The sequence below is a fragment of the Callorhinchus milii genome, unplaced genomic scaffold (genome assembly GCF_018977255.1).
Source record: "Callorhinchus milii isolate IMCB2004 unplaced genomic scaffold, IMCB_Cmil_1.0 Scaffold2, whole genome shotgun sequence".
Classification (NCBI taxonomy): Eukaryota; Metazoa; Chordata; class Chondrichthyes; order Chimaeriformes; family Callorhinchidae; genus Callorhinchus; species Callorhinchus milii.
The window spans coordinates 125560306-125582247 of record NW_024704743.1 but is presented as its reverse complement, the minus strand read 5'-3'; the positions used below and the strand labels follow the sequence as shown (position 1 = coordinate 125582247).

Below are 21942 nucleotides of genomic sequence, written 5' to 3'. Positions count from 1 at the left end.
GCGGCAGCCAATTGCGCACAGCAATGTCCCACAAACAGTCGTAGATTGAAAATGACCAATTTATTATTGTTTTTAGTTTTGGAGGGATTATTATTAGGCTCTGTGTTGAGTAAGGAAACTTGCCCAAGGTTTCGCCCTCTGCCTGGAATCTAATATCAACATACTTTTCTCAATATTGCCTTATCTTTAAATTAATCAGAAGAAACAACTAAAAGAAGGGGAGAAAATAAACCAGTATTGTGTTTATTTAAACTATGAACTCCTGATATCAACAAAGTTTGTGGCAAAAAATGCGTAACGAACTTACCAGGAATTGATTGTACTCTGTATTGTCAAGGTCAGATCATTGGAAACAGTACTCTTTGGGGGGAAAATATCATTGCAATAGATTACAAATCAGTTGGATTTTATTTTGAAACACTGAAAGAACATAATAATAATAATAATACTACTACTACTACTAATAATAATCCTTGCATTTGATATAGCGCTTTTCACGTCGGGAGGACGTCCCAAAGCGCTTCACAGAACACACTGTAAAGTGAATTGACTGTATATTTGTGGGCGAACGCGGCGGCCAATTGTGCACAGCAATGTCCCACAAACAGTCGTGGATTGAAAATGACCAATTTATTATTGTTTTTTTTTGGTTTTGGAGGGATTATTATTAGGCTCTGTGTGGAGTAAGGAAACTTGCCCAAGATTTCGCCCTCTGCCTGGAATTGAACTCAGGTCTCTCGCTTCCAAAGCGAGTGCTCTAACCACTGAGCTACAGGACTCCACATACAAGGAAGTGGTTATCTCTTTCGAAAATAAAAGTTACTATCAGTAGAAATATGTAAGACTCTACAAAAAACTGCATACTTCTTCTTTTGAACAGCTGCTAGTTGAATAATATTTTAAAAATTAAGCTGATACAATTCTTTCACATGAGCTAAAAATCATAATGACCATAAAATTGCAATAATATAATGGATCGAATGGCCTCCTACAGTACTGCAGATTTCCAAGCTACTTACTGAAAGCACAAAAGTGGGAATATGGGTATAGGATTGGAAATAACCAATATAATAATAATTATAATTATGATTATCCATGCATTTTTATATATCGCCTTACCATGTTGCTGAGATGTCTCAAAGCGCTTCACAGAATATAAAATAAAAAAATTACATTTGTATAGCATCTTTCATATCGGGAGGACATCCCAAAGCACTGGACAGTCAGGGATTTGAACCCGAGCTGGGGGTTGGGATCAGGAGGAGTGGAAGGCAGGGGGTTAGGAGGGTGGCCAAAGGCACGGTTGAAGAGGAGGATCTTGAGATGTGCCATGAAAGAGGCAAGGGAGGGAATGAGGGAACGAAGCCGGGGCCTGCTGAATGGAGGGAGTGGACAGGTTGATATGCGGTTAGCAGGTCACAGAGGTAGGGAGGAGCGAGGCCATGGGGTCCTTGAAGGCAAGGACGAGAATTTTGAACTCTATCTTCTGGGGGATGGGGAGCCAGTGGAGGCAGGTGAGGGTGGGAGTGATAGGTTACGGAGCCTGGTGCGGGAAAGGACACGAGTTGCAGAGTTATAAATGATCTGCAGCTTGTGGAGGGAAGAGTTATGAAGGCGTAGTCAAACCTATATGTGATAAATACGAGGATGAGGGTTTTGGTGGCCTGAGGGGGTGAGGCAGTGGCGGAGCCGAGTGATGTTGCAGTGGTTGTGGAGGCACGGATTTGAATAGAAAAGGACAGTTAAGGATCAATCAAGATGCCAAAGTTACGGACTGGCTCAGTGAGGTGGAGTGTGCATCCATGGATGCACATATACTGTAAAGTGAATTGACTGTATATTTTGTGGGCAAAATCTGACAACTAATTCCACCCACCTACATCCATCCATCCTATAAACAGTTGTGGATTAAGTGGCCAATTATTGTTTTTTTTAAGGTATAGATCTCGTCCATCTGGTTGGATTCAAAGTATGAAAATACACTATAGAAAGGACATCACAGTCATGAAGAGCTCAGAATTAGGGTTGTCTGGTTTTGATAGGATAAAACAGAGAAAAGTTATTTTTGAGCCAGTCTCTGTTTGTCCATTCTGTGTTTGTGAACAAACATTTGTATATCTCGTCCTTGGTATCCACACCGTCAATCAGTGCATCCATCACTTAATGGGTAAGAGTGTGTGTCTGAGCTGTAGGCAGGAGAATGGTGACGGGCTCTCACACATTTCATGCTGAGCTGCGTTTCCCACTAGAAAGCTCACAAGGAGGTCCTGATGCTTGCTATCCACCTACTGAAGTTTCATACTTGTGCTTGTCAGATATCAAATATCTGTCCTGCTGAGGAGGTGGGAGGTCAGCGGGGGCGCCTTGGAGCTGAGCTGACTCCAAGAGCACAAACTTCGCAAAGGAATGTTAGTATCGAGTCGACTCTCTGCGATGGTCTGGCAATCTGGTTCATGAACCTGGCAGGTCCGCAATACTTCAAGACACTGCTGATGACAGGTCAATGGCCTGGCTTGTTGGCAAGCTTGTTGGAAGGCAGATGGGTCGGTCACATAGGGGAAAGGATTCTTCCCACTCACAGCTCTCAGTGGCAAACGGTTGAATTACAGCAGAGATACCCCCAGTGCACATTTGACAACCCGTGCCTAATACCCAGCTGAATTACCTAAGCTGTGTGCATCCCTCCAGGGAGAGGGAGAGTGCATTCCAGCTCCAGACGCACAGAAATTTCCATGTGTAGGTGGCATACATTATGTGAAATTCTCCAGCCATGGTTTGAAAACTCTTAACCGTGGTGATAGGTTTCCACATCTGTCCGACCCCCACATCCTTACACTCCCCCCCCACCCCCGCCCCGAGCAGATAGGAGCAGATAGTGGGGAAGAAGGAGGGAGGAATCGTTTTGCAAGAAAGTCCAGTCAGTCCGTCCATCAATAGCGCCTCGCGCTCGGAGTACAATCAATATTGCCAAATTATTTTTTTGTTGTGCATGTACTCCAACTGAGTATACAGTACTCACAACTGAGGCCTAACCAGCATTTGAGAAATATTCAACATAACCTCCTGACTTGTGTATTCTATGCCCCTATTTATAAAGCCGAGTATCCCGGATGCTTTTTTAACAGCTTTATTACCTGTCCGGCCATCTTCAGAGATTTGCTGATGTGGACCCCCAGGTCTCTCTGTTCATTTGCCCCCTTTAAGATTGTACCATCAGCTTATATTGCCTCTCCTCATTCTTCCTACCAAAACGCAACACTTCGCATTTCTCCACATTAAACCTCATCTGCCGCGTTTCTGCCCATTTGACCAATCTGTCTAAGTCCTCTTGGAGGCTGGTGCTATCCTCCTCACCATTAACTACTTTTCCTGACTTAGTATCTTCTGCAAATTTGAAAATTGTGCTCCGTATATCCAGGTCATTAATATAGATCAGAAAGAGCAGTGGTCCCCGAGGGACACCACTACACACCTTATAATCTAATCTTTTCTCGTACAATCTCTTCGCCCTTCTTATTTCCCTTTTCACTTCTCCTCTGTACTTCCTATATTCTATTTGATTATCCTGTGGGTTTTGGACCTGACATTTGTCATAAGGCTCCTTTTTCTGTTTTATTTTAATCCCAATTTTCTTAGGGATCCAGAGGGATGACTAAGGAGAGAGAGAGATGGGGAGAGAGGGGGAGGAGGGGGACAGTGCGGATTTGGGATTGGCTGCAAAAGGTGGCTTTTAAATTGCAGCAAAATTTAATGAAATGAGGCAATGCCTCATCCTGTGCAGCAGATGGCGCTGCGGGGCCACGTTACAGGCTTTTCCTCTGTGGTGGCGGCGGCCGCTCTTCCCGAGCGCTGCTCAGTCGGTGCGGGTGAGACACAGCGCGCGCGGTGGCGGTTGAGTCGAAGTTCGAGGCTCAGCTCGAGCCGCCGCCGCCGCCGCTGAGGGACGCGGAGCCGCGGGAAGAGGTGAGTCTGGAATCTGATTATTATTGACTCGCCTCAAACACACATTAATGGAGAAGTTTTATTGTGGCGCCGGAAAACACTGTCTGTGGGTGTGAGAGAGAGAGAGTGTGAGAGAGGAGAGAGAGAGAGAGAGAGTGTGAGAGAGAGAGGAGAGTGTGTGAGATAGAGAGAGTGTGAGAGAGAGCGAGAGGAGAGAGAGAGAGTGTGTGAGAGAGAAGAGAGAGAGCGAGAGGACAGTGAGAGAGCGAGAGGAGAGAGAGAGTGTGAGAGAGAGAGAGAGAAAGTGAGAGGAGAGAGAGAGTGTGAGAGAGAGAGTGAGAGAGCGAGAGGAGAGAGTGTGTGTGAGAGAGCGAGAGAGAGAGTGTGAGAGAGAGAGGAGAGAGAGTGAGTGTGAGAGTGCGCGCGAGAGAGGGCAAAGAGAGTAGAGAGTGTGTGTTGTGTTCCTATAGAGCCAGACAGACAGACACAGACAGACAGACAGACAGACACAGACAGACAGACAGACACAGACAGACAGACACAGACAGACAGACACAGACAGACACAGACAGACAGACAGACACAGACAGACAGACACAGACAGACACCGACAGACACAGACAGACGACAGACAGACAGACAGACACAGACAGACACAGACAGACAGACAGATACAGACAGACAGACAGACAGACACAGACAGACAGACACAGACAGACAGACACACAGACAGACAGACACAGACAGACAGACACACAGACACAGACAGACACAGACAGACAGACACAGACAGACAGACACAGACAGACAGACACACAGACACAGACAGACAGACACAGACAGACAGACACAGACAGACAGACACAGACAGACACAGACAGACAGACACAGACAGACAGACACAGACAGACACAGACAGACAGACACAGACAGACAGACACAGACAGACAGACACAGACAGACACAGACAGACAGACACAGACAGACAGACAGACACAGACAGACACAGACAGACAGACACAGACAGACAGACAGACACAGACAGACACAGACAGACAGACACAGACAGACACAGACAGACAGACACAGACAGACAGACACAGACAGACAGACAGACAGACACAGACAGACAGACACAGACAGACACAGACAGACAGACAGACAGACAGAGACACAGACAGACAGACACAGACAGACACACAGACAGACAGACAGACAGAGACACAGACAGACAGACAGACACAGACAGACAGACAGACAGACACAGACAGACAGACAGACAGAGACACAGACAGACAGACAGACAGACAGAGACACAGACAGACAGACAGAGACACAGACAGACAGACAGACAGACAGAGACACAGACAGACAGACAGACAGGGCGGAGTTGTGACAGACACATTCACTTTCTTACGCAACCACTCTGTGGGAACCACCAAGTTTAAGGTCAATAGTAATAATAAACACAAATGCTCTCACACACCCCTTTGGGAGAGAAAAATACTGGCGTTTTCGGGAGATATAATGTGTGTGTAAATAATTAAAAGACAAAAAACTCAGCACAGCTTGCTCAGATGTGTCATGGTTTACTTTCGGGAGAGAAAAGAATAGTGTATTTTTGGGGATGTGTTATACATCTATATATACACATACAGTTTGTTATAATTAAAAGTTTTATTTCCGAAGATATGGTGTGTGATTGCCTGGTCGAGGAAAAATGTCAATTTTCTTTTCATGAACTATATTGATTGTTTTATGTTTTTCAACTTCTTGTGTTTTAAGGAGGGAATAAAATGGTCAAGAGTCTCACTGAGGTTCTGGGGCACTAAATGTTTGGGCTCCTTATGCCTTCTACCATAAATTGGCTTTTTGGTATATATTATATGATATACACATTATAAATGTGTGTGAGTATCAATGTCTGTTCTTGGGGCAATGCTGTAACTTGTGTTTATGTGTTTCCTGGTGGTTCTATCGCCTTGTTTCTCAGTGTGTATACGTGGGGGTTTTTACACCGAGGAGCCATTCATTCTTCAGCCACATTTTGGCAGTGGTGGGAAGTGTTCATTTTAAGTTGGAGGATTGAATCTCAAGGGCAAACGGTTCAGAGTTCACTGCTATTTTTCTCCTGTGTTTCTGGTGCTTAAACGTTAAAATTGTTTATAAAAATACTGTTTTTTTCCTTTAACAGCCAAGTAAAGGAAGATCATTTATGATGTTTTTCAGAAAGATTGATTTGTTCTGAACAAAATGCAAGATACTACAGATGCTGGAAATCTGAAACAAAAACGGAAGTCGCTGGGAAAAGTCAGCAGGTCAGGCAGCATCTATGGAGAAACCTTGATTCACTTTCCTTTCTCCATGGAAGCTGCCTAATCTGCTGACTGTTCCCAGCTACTTCTGAGCGATGTTCTGAGTTTGGTTTCGGTTGATGAGTAACCATGGATATATATGCAAAGCTGAAACTGGCCCGAGACTAAACAAAAGTGCCAGTATTAGTGTTATTAATCCTTCCTTGCTATATCACTTACCATACCAAGGAGTCCTGTAGCTCAGTGGTTAGAGCACTCGGTTTGCAAGCGAGAGACCTGAGTTCAATTCCAGGCAGAGGGCGAAACCTTGGGCAAGTTTCCTTACTCCACACTCCTCCAAAATCTCTCCAAAAAAACAAAACAATAATAAATAAATAATAAATAAATAATGATAAATTGGTCATTTTCAATCCACGACTGTTTGTGGGATATTGCTGTGCGCAATTGGCTGCCGCATTCGCCCACACATATACAGTCAATTCACTTTACAGTATATTCTGTGAAGCGCTTTGGGACGTCTCACTGACCCCTCTTCTCCTCTCACCCTCCTCCACAACACCCTCTCCTCCACACTCGACACTCTTGCCCCCATTACCTCCTGTACTGTCTCCTACTCTCGCTCCTCCCCCTGGTTCACCACCCACCTCCGCTCACTGAAGAGCCCGGTGCGGACCGCTGAACGCACCTACGTCAAATCTGGCCTAACGGTCCACCGACAAATCTGGCTGGACCTCCTCAAAATCTACCGCTCCACTCTAGCCTCAGCCAAGCCGTCCTTCTACTCCAGGACAATCTTGGAGGTGAAGAACAACCCCAGGCTTCTGTTTTCTACCACATCCCAACTCCTCCGTCCCCCCCGCCACCCCGCGCAGGTCATCTCCTCCAACCTTCACTGTGAGGAGATGCTGGATTTCCTTGAATCCAAAATCAAGGGAATCCGCTCCACGGTCACTTCCCCTCCAACCTCCACCCACCCCCCACCCCCTCCCTCCCACACTCCGACTCCTACCCATCCTCCCCTACACACTTTCGTACCCGTTTCCCCACCCTCTGTCACCAAACTCATCCTATCCCTGAAACCCACCATCTGCTCCCTTGACCCCATCCCCACACCACTCCTTATCTCCCAGCTCCACCTCCTTGCCACACATATCACAGACATTGTCAACCTGTCCCTCTCCTCTGGCTCCGTTCCCATTCCCTTAAAAACTGCCATCATCACTCCCACCTTGAAAAAACCCTCCCTTGATGCGTCGCAGCTATCAAGCTACCGGCCCATCTCCAACCTCCCCTTCCTGCCAAAGGTCCTTGAACGAGTTGTCGCCTCCCAGCTGCGCTCTTTCCTCTCCACCCATTCATTATTCGAACCCCTTCAGTCGGGTTTCCGTGCTGCCCATAGCACAGAAACTGCCCTGGTCAAGGTCACCAATGACATCCTGACCATCTGTGACCAGGACTCCCTCTGCCTCCTCGTCCTCCTTGACCTATCGGCAGCATTCGATACGGTCGACCACTCTATCCTCCTCCACCGCTTGTCCTCCCACCTCAACCTTCAAGGCCCTGTCCTTGAGTGGTTTAGGTCGTACCTCTCCCACCGTCTTCACTTTGTTTCCACGAATGGCTTTTCCTCCACCCCCGCACTGTCTAGTGCGGTGTCCCTCAGGGACGAGAGACAACTTTCTTCAGCTCAACGTGCGTAAAACTGAGGCCTTCCTGATTGGCTCACGTTAGCGCCTCCGCACCTCAGGCGCTGACAGCATCAGCATCCAAGGCTGCACTCTCCACCTCTCAAAGCCATCAGGAACCTCGGGGTTCTGTTCGACCCTGAGCTATCCTTTCTCCCTCACATCCGCACCACAACTGGCACCGCCTTCCATCACCTCCGGAACATCGCCAGACTACGGCACTACCTCATCCCTCACACGACTGAAACTCTGGTCCACGCCTTTATCACCTCAAGGCTGGACTATAGAAACTCTCCTCGCCGGCCTTCCCGCCACCTCCCTCCACACTGCAGGTCATTCAGAAGTCTGCAGCTCGTGTACTGTCCCGCACCAGGCTTCGTGACCACATCACTCCCACCCTCGCTCGCCTCCACTGGCTCCCCATCCCCCAGAGGATCGAATTCAAGATCCACATCATCACCTACAAGGCCATTCAAGGCCTCGCTCCCCCCTACCCCTCTGACCTACTGTCCCCCTACTTACCTGCCCGTACCCTCCGTTCCTCTGGCTCCGGTCTGCTCCACATCCCCCGCCCCAACCGCCCTACCATCGGTGGCCGGGCCTTCAGCCTCTCAGCCCCGAGGCTCTGGAACTCTATCCCCAATGCCTTCGCCTTGCTTCCTCCCTTTCCTCCTTCAAGGCTGGTCTCAAGACCTTTCTCTTTGACCGTGCCTTCAGCTCCCCTCTCGACTCTCTACCCCCTCCTCACTCCCTCCCTTCCCTCCCCTCACCCTGACCATTTCCCCCCAAGGCTCGGGTCCTGACCCAACTGTACAAGCGCCTTGGGACGTCCTCCCGACGTGAAAGGTGCTCTATAAATGGAATCTTGTTGTTGTTGTCTAGAAGACGTGAAAAGCGCTATATCAAATGCAAGGATTATTATTATTATTATATCACTTGTACTCTTCAGATAGAAACTGATCTAGGAGACATTTCTCAGTCTGGCTCTCCATTGTGGTCTATTTCATAACATTCAGAGTGTGTGGTATGTCCACATCTGCCAATTCAGGTTGTATGCAATTTTACGTTTTTTTTAAGCAAGTTTCTACCAATTTGTGAATTTTCTTTTAAGTGACTGTGTTGATCTCAACGTTTTTCAATTCCTTGTGTTTTAAGGATGGGAAGAAAATGGTGCATTTCAAGAGTCTCACTGAGGTTCTGGGGGACTACATCTTTTAGGCACTTTACGCCTTCTAACATAAGATTTTTAGAAAAGTATTGTTGAAGGAAATAATGCATGTTATTTTTGAGATGTGGTATTTGAGAGGTTATAAATTCTTAAAAGGGGTACAAGTGTGAAATATGTTGAGGGGTGAAAATAATAAATAAACCTTGCTTTTCATATTATTTCATCTTTCATTTTAGGGGGACGTCTGACTATCCTCCTTGTGGGTGGGTAACTGGGATCTCCTTGGAGCTGAACTGGCCCCAAGGTGTTATGCCTGGCAACAGAATGTCAGAATTGAGCCAGCGCTCTATGACTGTCTCTTGTCCGGTTCCTTACCCGGAATGGGTCCACAGTATTCCAGAATCCTGCTGATGACAGTGCAGCCCAGCCCAGCCTGGCTCATCGGCAGTACCTTGAAGAGCAGACCAGTCACTGGGGGCAGTGAGTCATCCCATTCAGCTCCTGTTAAACCTGCAACCCTAACCGGTAGCGTGGTTCTAGCTACATAAGCAGCAGAAAAGCTTGCCAGACAGTGATATCAATTGCACACTATGCAGTTTTAGCTGATTAGACTCCAGCAGTTACCCCATCGCACACTCTGGGGTCCCCAAGCCTTGGCTCTTGCCAACCTGTGCCTAATATCATCCCCATATCAGCCTGTCTGCTCCCTCCATTCAGCAGACATCGTCCTGCTTCTGGTCCCCCGCAATTTCCGCCTCACCATTGGCAGTCGGGCATTCAGCATTTCTGCCCCCACACTCTGGAACTATCCCGCAATCCCTCCGCCTCACCCCCTCTCTTGCCCCCTTCAAGTTCCGTCTGAAGACCTTCCTCTTCGATTGTGCCTTTGTCCACCCTCCCACCCCCCGCCCTCCTCCCCTTCTGACGCCAACTCGGGTCCAAAACCCCTGATTATCCAACACCCTGGGAAGTCTGACCGAAGTCAACAACAACAAAGTTACATTATTAAAGCACCTTTCACGCTGGGAGGATGTCCCGAGGTGCTGAACAATTGGGGATTCAGGACCTGAGCGTGGGGGGACAGGGTTGGGATGAGGTGGGGCAAAGGGCTGCTGAAGGCATGGTCAAAAAGGAAAGTCTCGAGTCGTGCCTTGATGGAGGCAAGAGAGGGAGCAGGCAAAGGGATTGTTGGATGGAGTTTCAAAGGTTGGGGGTAGAGAGGTTGAAGGGAGCGGACAAGTTGATAGGGGGTCAGCAGGTCAGAAATGTACGAGAGTCAAGGCCATGGAGGGCCTTGAAAGTAGGACGAGGATTCTGAATTCTATCCTCTGAGGATTGGGGACCCAGTGGAGCCGGGCGAGGGTGGGGATGATGGGGTCACCCAGACTGGTGCGGGAGAGTACATGAGCAGCAGAGTTCTGGGTGATCTGCAGCTTGTGGAGGGAAGAGTTGGGGTGGTCAACAAGGAGGGAGTTTCTGTAGTCGAGCCTTGAGGTGACGAATGTGTGTATAAAGGTTTCGGTGGCCTGAGGGGTGAGGCAGTGGCGGAGTCGAGCAATGTTGCAGAGGTGGGGGAAGGCAAAGCGGATCATCGACAACAACAACAAGATTATATTTGTATAGCACTTTTCACGTTAGGAGGACGACCCAAGGCGCTGGACAGTGTACAGACTAGAGCTGGGGTCAGGGAGGGAGAGGGGAGGGGAAGGTAGGTGGCCGATGGCATGGTTGAAGAGGAGGCTCTTGAGGCGGGACTTGAAGGAGGCCAAGGAGGGCGTAAGGCGGAGTGATTGGGGGATGGAATTCCAGAGGTTGGGGGCAAATTGGCTGAAGGCTCTCCCGCCAATGGTGGGGCGGATGGGACGGGGGACGTGGAGCAGGCCGGAGCCGGCTGAAATTTGCCCTCATCCAGGACTTAATGTCCGACAGGCAGTCTGTCAGGTCCTGGAGTAGAGGGTGGAGGCAGAAAGATTGAATTGGGTGTCATCCACATACATATGGAAGTTGACCCCATGTCTGCGGATGATGTCACCAAGAGATAGATATTAAAGAGGAGAGGGCCAAAGACAGAGGGACTGGAGGGTGCTGGACGTGACAGTGCGGGGGCTGGAGGAGAATTAGAGGCAACAAAGTGGGGACAGTGAGAGAGATAGGATCCAGGCAAGGGCAGGTCCGCGAAGATTAAGTAAAGAGGAGAGGTGGTGTAGGAGGATGGAGTGGTCGACAGTGTCGAAGGCGGCAGAGGTCAAGGACGGCAAGGAGACAGAGGGAGCCCTGATCGCAGAATGTCATTAGTGACTTTGACCAGGGCTGTTTCCGTGCTATGGGCAGCACGGAAATTGGATTGGAGGGGTTCAAAGAGGGAATGGCGAGAGAGAAAGGAGCGGAGCTGGGACGCGACGACTTGTTCCAGGACCTTGGAGAGGAATGGGAGGTTAGAGATGGGGTAGTAGCTGGAGAGGAGAGATGGGTCCAGGGAAGGTTTTTTCAGGATGGGGGTGATGACAGCTGTTTTTAGGGTGGTGGGAACTGAACCGGTAGACAAGAAGAGGTTGAGTCCTATAGCTCAGTGGTTAGAACACTCGCCTTACAAGCGAGACATCTGGGTTCGAGTCCTGGCAGGACGAAACCTTGGGCAAATTTCCTTACTCCACACAGAGCCTAATAATAATCCCTCCAAAAAACAAAAACAATAATAAATTGGTCATTTTCAATCCACGACTGTTTGTGGGACACTGTTGTGCGCAATCGGCTGCCGCATTTCGCCCACAAATATACAGTCAATTCACTTTACAGTCTATTCTGTGAAGTGCTTTGAGACGTCGATAAGACGTGAAAAGCGCTATATCAAATACAAGGATTATTATTATTATTGATGATGTCGGACACGAGAGGGGCCAGAAGGTGGAGCTGGGAGATGAGGAGAGAGTTGGGGATGGGATCGAGGGAGCAGGTGGTGGGTTTAAGTTTGCGAACGATGGTGGTGAGGGAGGAGGGAGAGATAACAACAACAACAAGATTACATTTGTATAGCACCTTTCCCGTCGGAGGACGTCCCAAGGCGCTGTACAGTGTACAGCATTTCAGACCCGAGCTAGGGTCAGGAGGGGGGGAGGGGAAGAGGAGGGTCTTGAGGTGGGACTTGAAGGAAGCTAAGAAGGGGGCGAGGCAGAGTGATTGGGGGTTGCAATTTCAGAGGTTGGGGGCAGAGTGGATGAAGGCTCTCCCGCCAATGGTGGGGCGGGTGGGTCGGGGGACGTGGAGCAGGCTGGAGTCAGCTGAGCGGAGGGAGCGGGTGGGTTGGTAGGGGGTTAGGAGGTTGCAGAGGTAGGGTGCGGCGAGGCCATGGAGAGCTTTGTAGGTGAGGCCCAGGATCTTGAACTGGATCCTCTGAAGGATAGGGAGCCATTGGAGTCGGGCGAGAATGGGGGAGATGGGATCGCGGAGTTTGGTGCGGGAGGGGACACAGCCTACAGAGTTCTGGATTATCTGCAGCCTGTGGAGGGAGGAGTTGGGAAGGCTGACAAGCAGGGCGAAAGATAGTATAAGAGGTAGAAAGATAGGGTGGAAGAAGTATAGGGGGGNATGGGTGGAGCGTGAGTCATGAGGGAGAGGTGATGTGGGGGTAGCGGTGGATGGGGCAGAGGTGGCTGAACGTATCCCCTCGATTTTGGATTCGAGGAAGTCCAGCATCTCCTCACAATTGGAGTTTGAGGAGAGGATGGGTGAGGCATGGGAAGGTGGATGGAGGAGACAGTTTGTGGTGAAAAGAGAAACCTAGGGTTGTCCTTTGCCTCCAAGATAACCTTGGAGTAGAAGGAGGATGTGGCAGAGGCAAGAGCACAGCGGTAGGTCTTGGTATGATGAAGCCAAATCTGCCGATGGACCATTACTTCGGATTTGGTCCAGGCGCGTTCGGCAGCTCGCACTTGTGCCTTGAGGGACTGGAGATGGCTGGTGTACTAGGGGGATTTACGGGAGTATGAGGCAGTTCAGGAGGTGAGTGGGGCAAGGGAGTCCAGAATGGAGTAGAAGGAGTTGTTGATAAAAGAGAGCAAGGAGGGTCGATTGGTCAGTGAGGGCCAGAGGGGTAGGAGTTCAGATGACTCCAGGGCAGTGGAGAGGGAGGAAATTTTTTTCCATGGACAGTATGTGATGGTGGAGGGTTGAGAAGGCGGAAGGGATACGGAGGTGTTGAGGGAGACAAAGTGGTGGTCTGAAATGGCTTTGTCGGTGATGGTGATGTCCGAGACGGTGAGGCCCCAGGTGATCACCAGATCAAGGGGGTGGCCACGGTCGTGGGTGGGGGAGTGGGTGTGGAGGTAGAGGTTAAGGGAAGAGAGGAAGGAGGAGAAGTCAGCAGAGGTAGAGCAGGAGGGGGTGAAGTGGAGGTTGAAGTCACCTAAGGCGATTAGGAGGCGTTCAGAGCGCTGGGAGAGGGAAGATAGGAGGGTGGAGATGTCCAAGAGGAAGATGGGGTAAGGCTTGGGGGGACGATAAACAAGGAGGATTTTGTGGGAAAACCTGGAAGGGTGGTAGAGGGTAAGATGTTCAAAGGAGGGGAAGGTTCCGGAGGAGTAAGGGGAAAGGCCGATGAAAGCCACACCACCGCCATGGTAATTAGGCCGTGGGGTTTGGTGAAAGGTGTAACCTGGAGGTGTGGCCTCGACTAGTGGGAAGTGTCGCCTGGGGTGACCCAGGTTTCAGTGAGGGTGAGGATGTCAATGTTTTCCTCAACGGTGAGGTCATGGATCATGGCACGGATATGGGGGAGAAAAAACAGTTGAGGGTCGAACAAGATGCCCAGGTTCCTGACTGGCTTGGTGAAGGGGAGTGTGTATTCATGGAAACTGATGCTGCCAGTGCCTGAGGTGCAGAGGTGCTGGCGTGAGCCAAACAGGAGAGCCGTATGTGATGGTGGAGGGTTGAGAAGGCGGAAGGGATACGGAGGTTGTAGAAAATTGGCTCTCATCCAGGACTTGATGTCTGACAAACAGTCTGTCAGGACATCAGTTGTCCTGGAATCGATGGTGGAGGCAGAGAGATAGAGTTGGGTGTCATCCGCATTCATGTGGAAGTTGATGCTACGCGGATGATGTGTGTTCTATACAAGTAATTTGTTGTAAAGCTTTCTGGACTTAGGCAAACAGGATTCATCCCTCCAGGGAGAGAGTGCGCAGAACCCGGTTGTTAGTCAATTGGTGGATCGCTTTCCGGGGATAATAATCCCTTCTAATAATAATAATTTGGTTACTCAATAATAATAATAATAATTTGGTTATTCAATCCACGATGGTTTCTGGGAGGGACATTGCTGTGCACAATTGTCTGCCTTGTTTTGTCTGCAAAGTATACAGTCAATTCACTTTACAGTATATTCTGTGAAGTGCTTTGGGACATCACCAAATCATGTTAAGGTGCTATATCACATGCAAGGATTATTATTCTATAATATAGAAGGATTATTATTCTATGATATAGAGATGATCATGACATTAAGTGATCTCTTCTCATCTGATGTGTTGAACACTGATTCCAGTTGTTAAAATTACAAATGGATCTTCTCTGACCAGACAACTAGTATAATATCTAATAAGCCGCACAATTATAACTGATTAAGGGTGATCACTGTAGTTGAATTTCATATATGGCAGGTGACAGACAATTTTTATGGTAATGTTATAAGTAAAGTTACCCCACATGCAGTTGGCCACATCATCTCCACACCTGGCAACAATAAATTTCCTTTACAGTTATCCTCTCCTGCCAACATCTGAGGCCTGATGTTGATTAGTCTTACTCAGTCTCTCCAGTGAGTTTAAGGCCTTTTGCTCTATGCTGCTGATTCCATCAGTTCAGAAAGTTGACAAATATCTTAATATTTTTTTAATGAATTTCCATTCAGTGGGTGAGTTGAACCACACCCCCCTTGGCTGAACTGCAGGATGTGATCAATGTTTCTGTATGTGATACAGTGCCCAGGATATGCATGAGATACCCTAGGGTGTCTTGCTGTGTCTCTGCTTGCCTTTGTTTTGGAGAAGTATCTAGGTTTGGCATGGGTAAGGTCACTGAGTCCTGTAGCTCAGTGGTTAGAGCACTCGCTTTGGAAGCGAGAGACCTGAGTTCAATTCCAGGCAGAGGGCGAAACCTTGGGCAAGTTTCCTTACTCCACACAGAGCCTAATAATAATCTTCCAAAACCAAAACAATAATAAATTGGTCATTTTCAATCCACGACTGTTTGTGGGACATTGCTGTGCGCAATTGGCTGCCGCGTTCGCCCACAAATATACAGTCAATTCACTTTACAGTGTGTTCTGTGAAGCGCTTTGGGACGTCCTCCCGACGTGAAAAGCGCTATATCAAATGCAAGGATTATTATTATTATTATAAATTGCTTTGTGAGGAGTTGTCGACATAAATCCATATTCTGTGGCACAATATGTTGGAGCTGCTACAGTGTACCTGCTGGGAATAATGCTGGGAAAGAATACTGGACTTTCTGTGAGGCGTACTCCCTGTTTGTTTTTGTCTCTATATTGTCTCTTCCTCTCCGACTACCGTTGGCTCTTTTTTTGTTTGGGTACAGTTCCATGGCTCCTTCAGATACGTCACCTGTGACCATTGTTAAATTGTCCGCCTGACAACAGTGTCGGAAGGCCATTTATAATAAGAATAACTCTTGCATTTAATACAGCGTCTTATTACGTCTTCAAGGCGTCTCAAAGCACTTCACACAATATACTGTAAAGTGAATTGACTGTATATTTTGTGGGTGAAATGCGGCAGCCAATTGCACACAGCAGTGTTCCACAAACAGTCGTGGATTCAGTGACCAATTTATTATTATTTTTTAAAGGAATTATTACCCCTAGAAAAGCGATCCGCCAATCGACTAACAATTAGGGTTCCTACCCTACTGCAGCTGGGTAAACAGAGGTGTGTGGAGTAACATTGCCCGACTCCGCCACTACCTCACCCCTCAGGCCGCTGAAACTCTTGTTCATGCCTTCATCACCTCCAGGCTCGACTATGCAAACGCCTGCTTGTCAGCCTTCCCAACTCCTCCCTCCACAGCTGCAGATAATCCAGAACTCTGCAGCCCGTGTCCTCTCCTGCACCAAACTCCATGACCCCATCTCCCCCATTCTCGCCCTTTCTATTGGCTCCCTATCCTTCAGAGGATCCAGTTTAAGGTCCTGGTCCTCACCTACAAAGCCCTCCATGGCATCGCCCCACCCTACCTCTGCGACCTCCTAACTCCCTACCAACCCGCCCGTTCCCTCTGCTTACCCGGCTCAGGCCTGCTCCACGTCCCCCGACCCACCCGCCCCACCATTGGCGGGAGAGCCTTCAGCCACTCTGCCCCCATACTCTGGAATTCCATCCCCCAATCACTCCGCCTCGCCCCCTCCTTAGCCTCCTTCAAGTCCCGCCTCAAGACCCTCCTCTTTGACCATGCCATCGGCCATCCCCCTTCCGCTCCCCTCCCTTCCCCTCTTGACCCCAGCTCAGGTTTGAAATGCTGTACTCTGTCCACCGCCTTGGGATGTCCTCCTGGCGTGAAAGCCGCTATACAAATGTAATCTTGTTATTGTTGTAATGAATCTTGCCCAACATTTTGCCCTGCTGGGGATCAAACCCAGGTCTCTCACTTGCGAGGCGAGCACTTTAACCACTCAGCTACAGTACTCCACATTTGGCTGCGAAGGTCATCTCAGATGTGCCTTATCCTGTTCTGGCCCATTATCTTGATGTAGACATGTATAACTTATGGGGATGACATTCTCTGAATAATGATCAGGAGTGAGAACGCTGGCTGACATTCTTATTCGTCATAGACCACTCAGGAAACCTCTTCCTACTTCTGTTTTGAAAATTCTACATATAAATGTTAGCGCTGAGAAAATGTAACTTTTCTGGCTGCTATTGTGATGGTTATAAGAAATAGTTGCACACCTGGAACAGCTTCTTTAACTTCAATAGAGCAGACACTTCGAATTAGACTGGGAGCATATCCAGAGCTGCCCGACCTTGAAAACTACTTCCAGCTGGGTTCTGCATACAGAATGTATGCAGGAGTACTCAGACTTTCCTTTCCAAGTTAACAATCAATGCCAATGGGGGAAGTTCACAGAACTTCTCATTGTTGTATGTGAAACACACTCTTGGTGTTCACATGACTGCATGAACTATTTACTATTTACATTTTGACTTCATCTGAATTTCATTAAGCAAAAAATTCTTATAGGATTTTATCACTTTCTGCGCAGTAAATTGTTTCTACAATTTTTTTTCCTTGCTTCCCTTGAAGGCATTCAAGCTCCCTTCTCCTGAAATATTATTCTATGGGTGTTGAGCTTCTTGCCTTACTGTCCATTATTTATGAGCAAGCCCATTTATTGAGTGTTGGCAGGCTATTCAAATGTGTGTGCGAAGTAGAAATTACAACTGAGCTCATTCCTGTCCCATACGATGTTCTCACACTGCATTTGCAAGCAAGAATTTCTGAGTGCAGTGGTAGTCAGGAGATGGAACCTTGGCCTATTGCTTTCTATCCCTGCCCCAGGACTGTAGAGGTTGCTTGTAATAGTAATCCTTGCATTTAATATAGTCTTATCATGTCGATGAGGCATCTCAAAGTGTTTTACAGAATAAACTGTAAAGTGGAGTGACTGTTAATCTGACCAGTCGGAGAAACGGTGAATTGCAAATCTACTCAGAAAATCATCCTGGCTGTTTGCACATACGTATCTTCTTGTAGGTTTAAGGATTTACAAATCTGTGGTCCTCCAGGACATCAAGTTTAAGAACTGCTGAAATGTGAGAGTTTTGATACTTTTGTATGATGGATTTGCTATGAAATCATACTAAAAAAAAGCCATGAACAGATAAAAATTGGTCAGGCTTATTAATAGAGCACACCGAGCCTTGCTGGAAAAGCTACAGGCAAGTGTACATCTGAACCAAGTTCAGCTTCATGCCAACCATCTTTAAAAATTATTTTACTGTGGAACTCTGGTTCCACTTGCTAAGAACTTGCAGAATTAGCTTATCTCAGGTTTTGGAGTGCTTGACTCACCCATAGAAAGGGAATGTTTGGAAATGTACATAGTTTGCCTGCATCAAGAAAGCACAAGTACCGACCGGTTGGCAGAAGCATTGAGATCTAAATTGTAGGTTACTGTTAGAATTGAACTAGCTAAAACCCCAGCTTGTGGCCACATTCATAGGGAGTTTTTTTTATATTTTAAGATGAGGCAATGATAAACTTTATTGCTGTTTGTCCACCTGGGACTACTCAACCCAAACCATTGGCTTGCAGTATTATTAGAATCTGTTGGCACATTGCTATCCCCAGTTCATATGATCCAGCTGGTAAATCATAGAATCATAGAATTGTACAGCACAAAAAGATGCCATTCAGCCCATTGAGTCTGTGCGGCTCTTTGAATAGAGCAATTAATGTCAATCCCACTCCCGGCCCTTTCCCCATAACCTGCAAACCCGTCCTCCTCAAATACCCGTCCACCGTGTTTTTAAAAGTAGTTATCGAATCGGTCTTGACCGCCCTTTCAGGCGATGCCTTCCAGATTCCAACAACTCGCTGCGTGAAAACATGTCTTCTCTCCTCCCCTCGGCTTCTTTTAGAGACTATTTTGAATCTGTGACCTCGAGTCACCAACACACCCACCAGTGGGAACAGTTTTTCCATTTCTAACCTATCAAATCCCCTCATGATTTTGAAGACCTCTATTAGGTCTCCTCGTAACCTTCTCAGCTCCAATGAGAATAATTCCGGGCTCTCCAGCCTTTCCTCATCATCACGGTCCCTCATTCCTGGTACCATCCTCGTAAATCTCCTCTACACCCTTTCCAATGCCTTAACATCCTTCCTATAGTGCGGTGCCCAGAACTGGGGCAGTATTCTAACTGAGGCCTAACCAGTGTTTTATATAGGTTAATCATAACCTCCTGACTCTTGTACTCTATGCCCCTATTTATAAAGCCTAGAATCCCATTTGCCCTTTTTACAGCTTTATCTCCCTGTCCTGCCACCTTCAAGGATTCATTAACCTGCACCCCCAGGTCTCTCTGTTCCTTCACCCCCCCTTAAGATTGTATTACCAGACTATATTGCTTCCCCTCATTCTTTCTACCAAAATGCATTACTTCACATTTCTCCACATTGAAACTCATCTGCCATGTGTCGCCCATTGTACCATCTGTCTATGTCTTCCTGCAGTTGGCTCCTATCCTTCTCACTGTTTACCCCCTCCCTAACTTTGTGTCGTCTGCAAACTTGGAAATGGTACTTCCTATACCCAAGTCCAGATCATTTATGTATATTAAGAAGAGCAGTGGTCCTAATACCGATCCCTGGGGGACTCCACTGTACACTTTCCTCCAGTCAGAAAAGCAACTCTCTGCTTTCTGTCTTCTGGCCCGTTCTGGATCCGCTGCCACTGTCCCTTTTATACCGTGGGCTTCTATCTTTCTTACAAGTCTTTCATGTGGCACTTTGTCAAATGCCTTTTTAAAGTCCATATAAACTACGTCAACTGCACTACCTTTATCCACCCTCTCCGTTACCTCATCAAAAAATTCTATTAGATTTGTTAGACAAGATCTGCCTTTAACAAATCCATGTTGGCTGTCCCTAATTAACCCATATTCTTCTAAGTGAAGATTTATTCTGTCCCGGATTATAGTCTCCAGGAGTTTCCCCACTACTGATGTAGGGCCGATTGGCCTGGAGTTCCCAGGTTTGTCCCTCTTTGTACAGCCGTACAAATAAGCCGTGCCATGTAGTATTGTGGATCATGTGGCTCAGCTGTCCAAGCAGCAAGTCTAACACAGAGATCACTTGGCTTTCTGCTCTTGACTTGGATCCTATTTGTCTTCCAATGGTGGTGGTGTTATGTCCGGAGAGCCCACTAAGTCAATCGGTTAGACAGACACCTAGACAGACATTTTGTCTTTGTTAGTACAGATGTACTGTCTAGAAGGGTGTGTGACCTGTCACGACTTTGTGGCAGAATACCATCCATACTTTTTGGGGGCTTAATTAAAGCATTTTTTTAATATATTTTTAATATTGCTCATCAACGATAGGAGATCCCCGAAAACAAACATGCCCATGCGAGACCTTTCCAATGAGTTATAAATCAGGTCACTACATCATCGGTTATTGTGTTCTTGACAGATAAGCAGACAGACACGCACACACAGAATATTAAGTCTAATTATTGTATTGTAATTAAAGTATTTAATCAATGGTAAAGAGCTGTTGCTTGGGAAGATAGCATGAAGGACTGTTGATTGGGGGTCGGGGGTGCAGAGGGAGGACTGGCACATTGTGGTACTCGTACCTTGACTAACACTAACTACTGGTGGAAAAGTTTTTTGTTAGTCCTGTCCATTGCATTTTGATGTGTGATGAGCTGAACTGTCCATTGCATTTTCATACATATTGACCATCCTGTGTATTTTGTGGGTGAAACGTGGCAGCCAATTGGGCACAGCAGTGTCCCACAAATAGTCATGGATTGAGTGACCAAATTATTATTTTTTTGGAGGGATTATTACCCCGGAAAACGAGCTGCCACCTAACAAGTTGAGTTCCTATTTACTGCTAAGCAAACAGAGGAGTGTGCACACGTGTGCGTGTTTATGTGTGTGTGTGTAGTATGGAAACTAGCCGAAGATTTTGCCCCGTCTGGGAATCGAACCTGGGTAATCTCGCTTGTGAGGAGGAGAGCAAGCTAACCACTACACTGTAGAACTCGACCAGTTATTCTGTGTTATTCGCCAAATTCCATACGAGTAGGATTGTAAAATGACATAATTCAAAACAACAACTTGCATTTTTTACGACAACAGCAAAATTACATTTGTCTAGCGCTTTCCACACCGGGAGGAGTCCCAGAGCGCTTAACAATGGTGCTTCCTGGTGCCGAGCCAGTGGGAGGGGTAAGTGATCATAGGCATGGTCAAAGAGGAAGGTCTTCAGACACAACCTGAAAATTGGGGCAAGGCAAAAGGGTTGGGGGAGGGAGTTCCATAGCTTCAGGGCATAGTGGCTGAACCTTGTCGAATGCCTTCTGGAAATCCAAATACACCACATCTACTGGATCTCCCCTGTCTAACCTGCTAGTTACATCCTCAAAAAAACTCTAAAAGATTTGTAAAACATGATTTCCCTTTCGTAAAGCCATGTAGACTCTGCCTAATCATGTTATGATTTTCAAGGCACCCCACAACGACGTCCCTAATTAAGGACTCCAGAATTTTCCTTACCACCAATGGGGACTATAGAACCGGTCTATAGTTCCCCATTTTTTTCTCTTCTTAACTAGCGGCATTACGTTTGCAATCTTCCAATCAGTGGGAACCGTTCCAGAATCCAGGGAATTTTGGAAGATTAAAAACAAAGCATCCACTATCTCTGTAGCCGCCTCTTTTAAAACCCTAGGATGCCGGCCATCAGGTGCAGGGGATTTATCGGTTTTTAAACCTATCAATTTCTCTAGTACTATTGCTTTACTGATGTTCATTTCTTTAAGTTCCTCACTAACATTAGCCTCCAGGTTCCCCTCTATTTTCGGTAAGTTTTCAGTGTCCTCTAACGTGAAGACAGAAGCAAAGTATTTGTTTAATGACTCTGCCATTTCTTTATTCCCCACTATAATTTTTATAATGTTTAGCTCCCAGTTTAGGGTTAGCCACCCTTGGTCTCCCTGTAACCACGTCTCAGTAATAGCCACAAAATCATACTTTGTTTATTTGTGCACTTAATTGATCTATCTTGTTACAAATGTTTCATTTAT

At 47.2% G+C, this 21942-nt stretch overlaps 1 protein-coding gene across 1 annotated transcript in view; it reads left to right on the top strand.

Annotated features, from left to right (window-relative positions):
- Positions 1-3865: 3865 nt before the first annotated feature.
- Positions 3866-21942, top strand: part of LOC103190581 (low-density lipoprotein receptor class A domain-containing protein 4) — a 212702-nt gene continuing 194625 nt past the window's right edge. The window contains exon 1 of the mRNA XM_042331752.1: positions 3866-3963. The gene's annotated coding sequence lies outside the window, so the exon portion shown is untranslated. The remainder of the gene's footprint in view (positions 3964-21942) is intronic.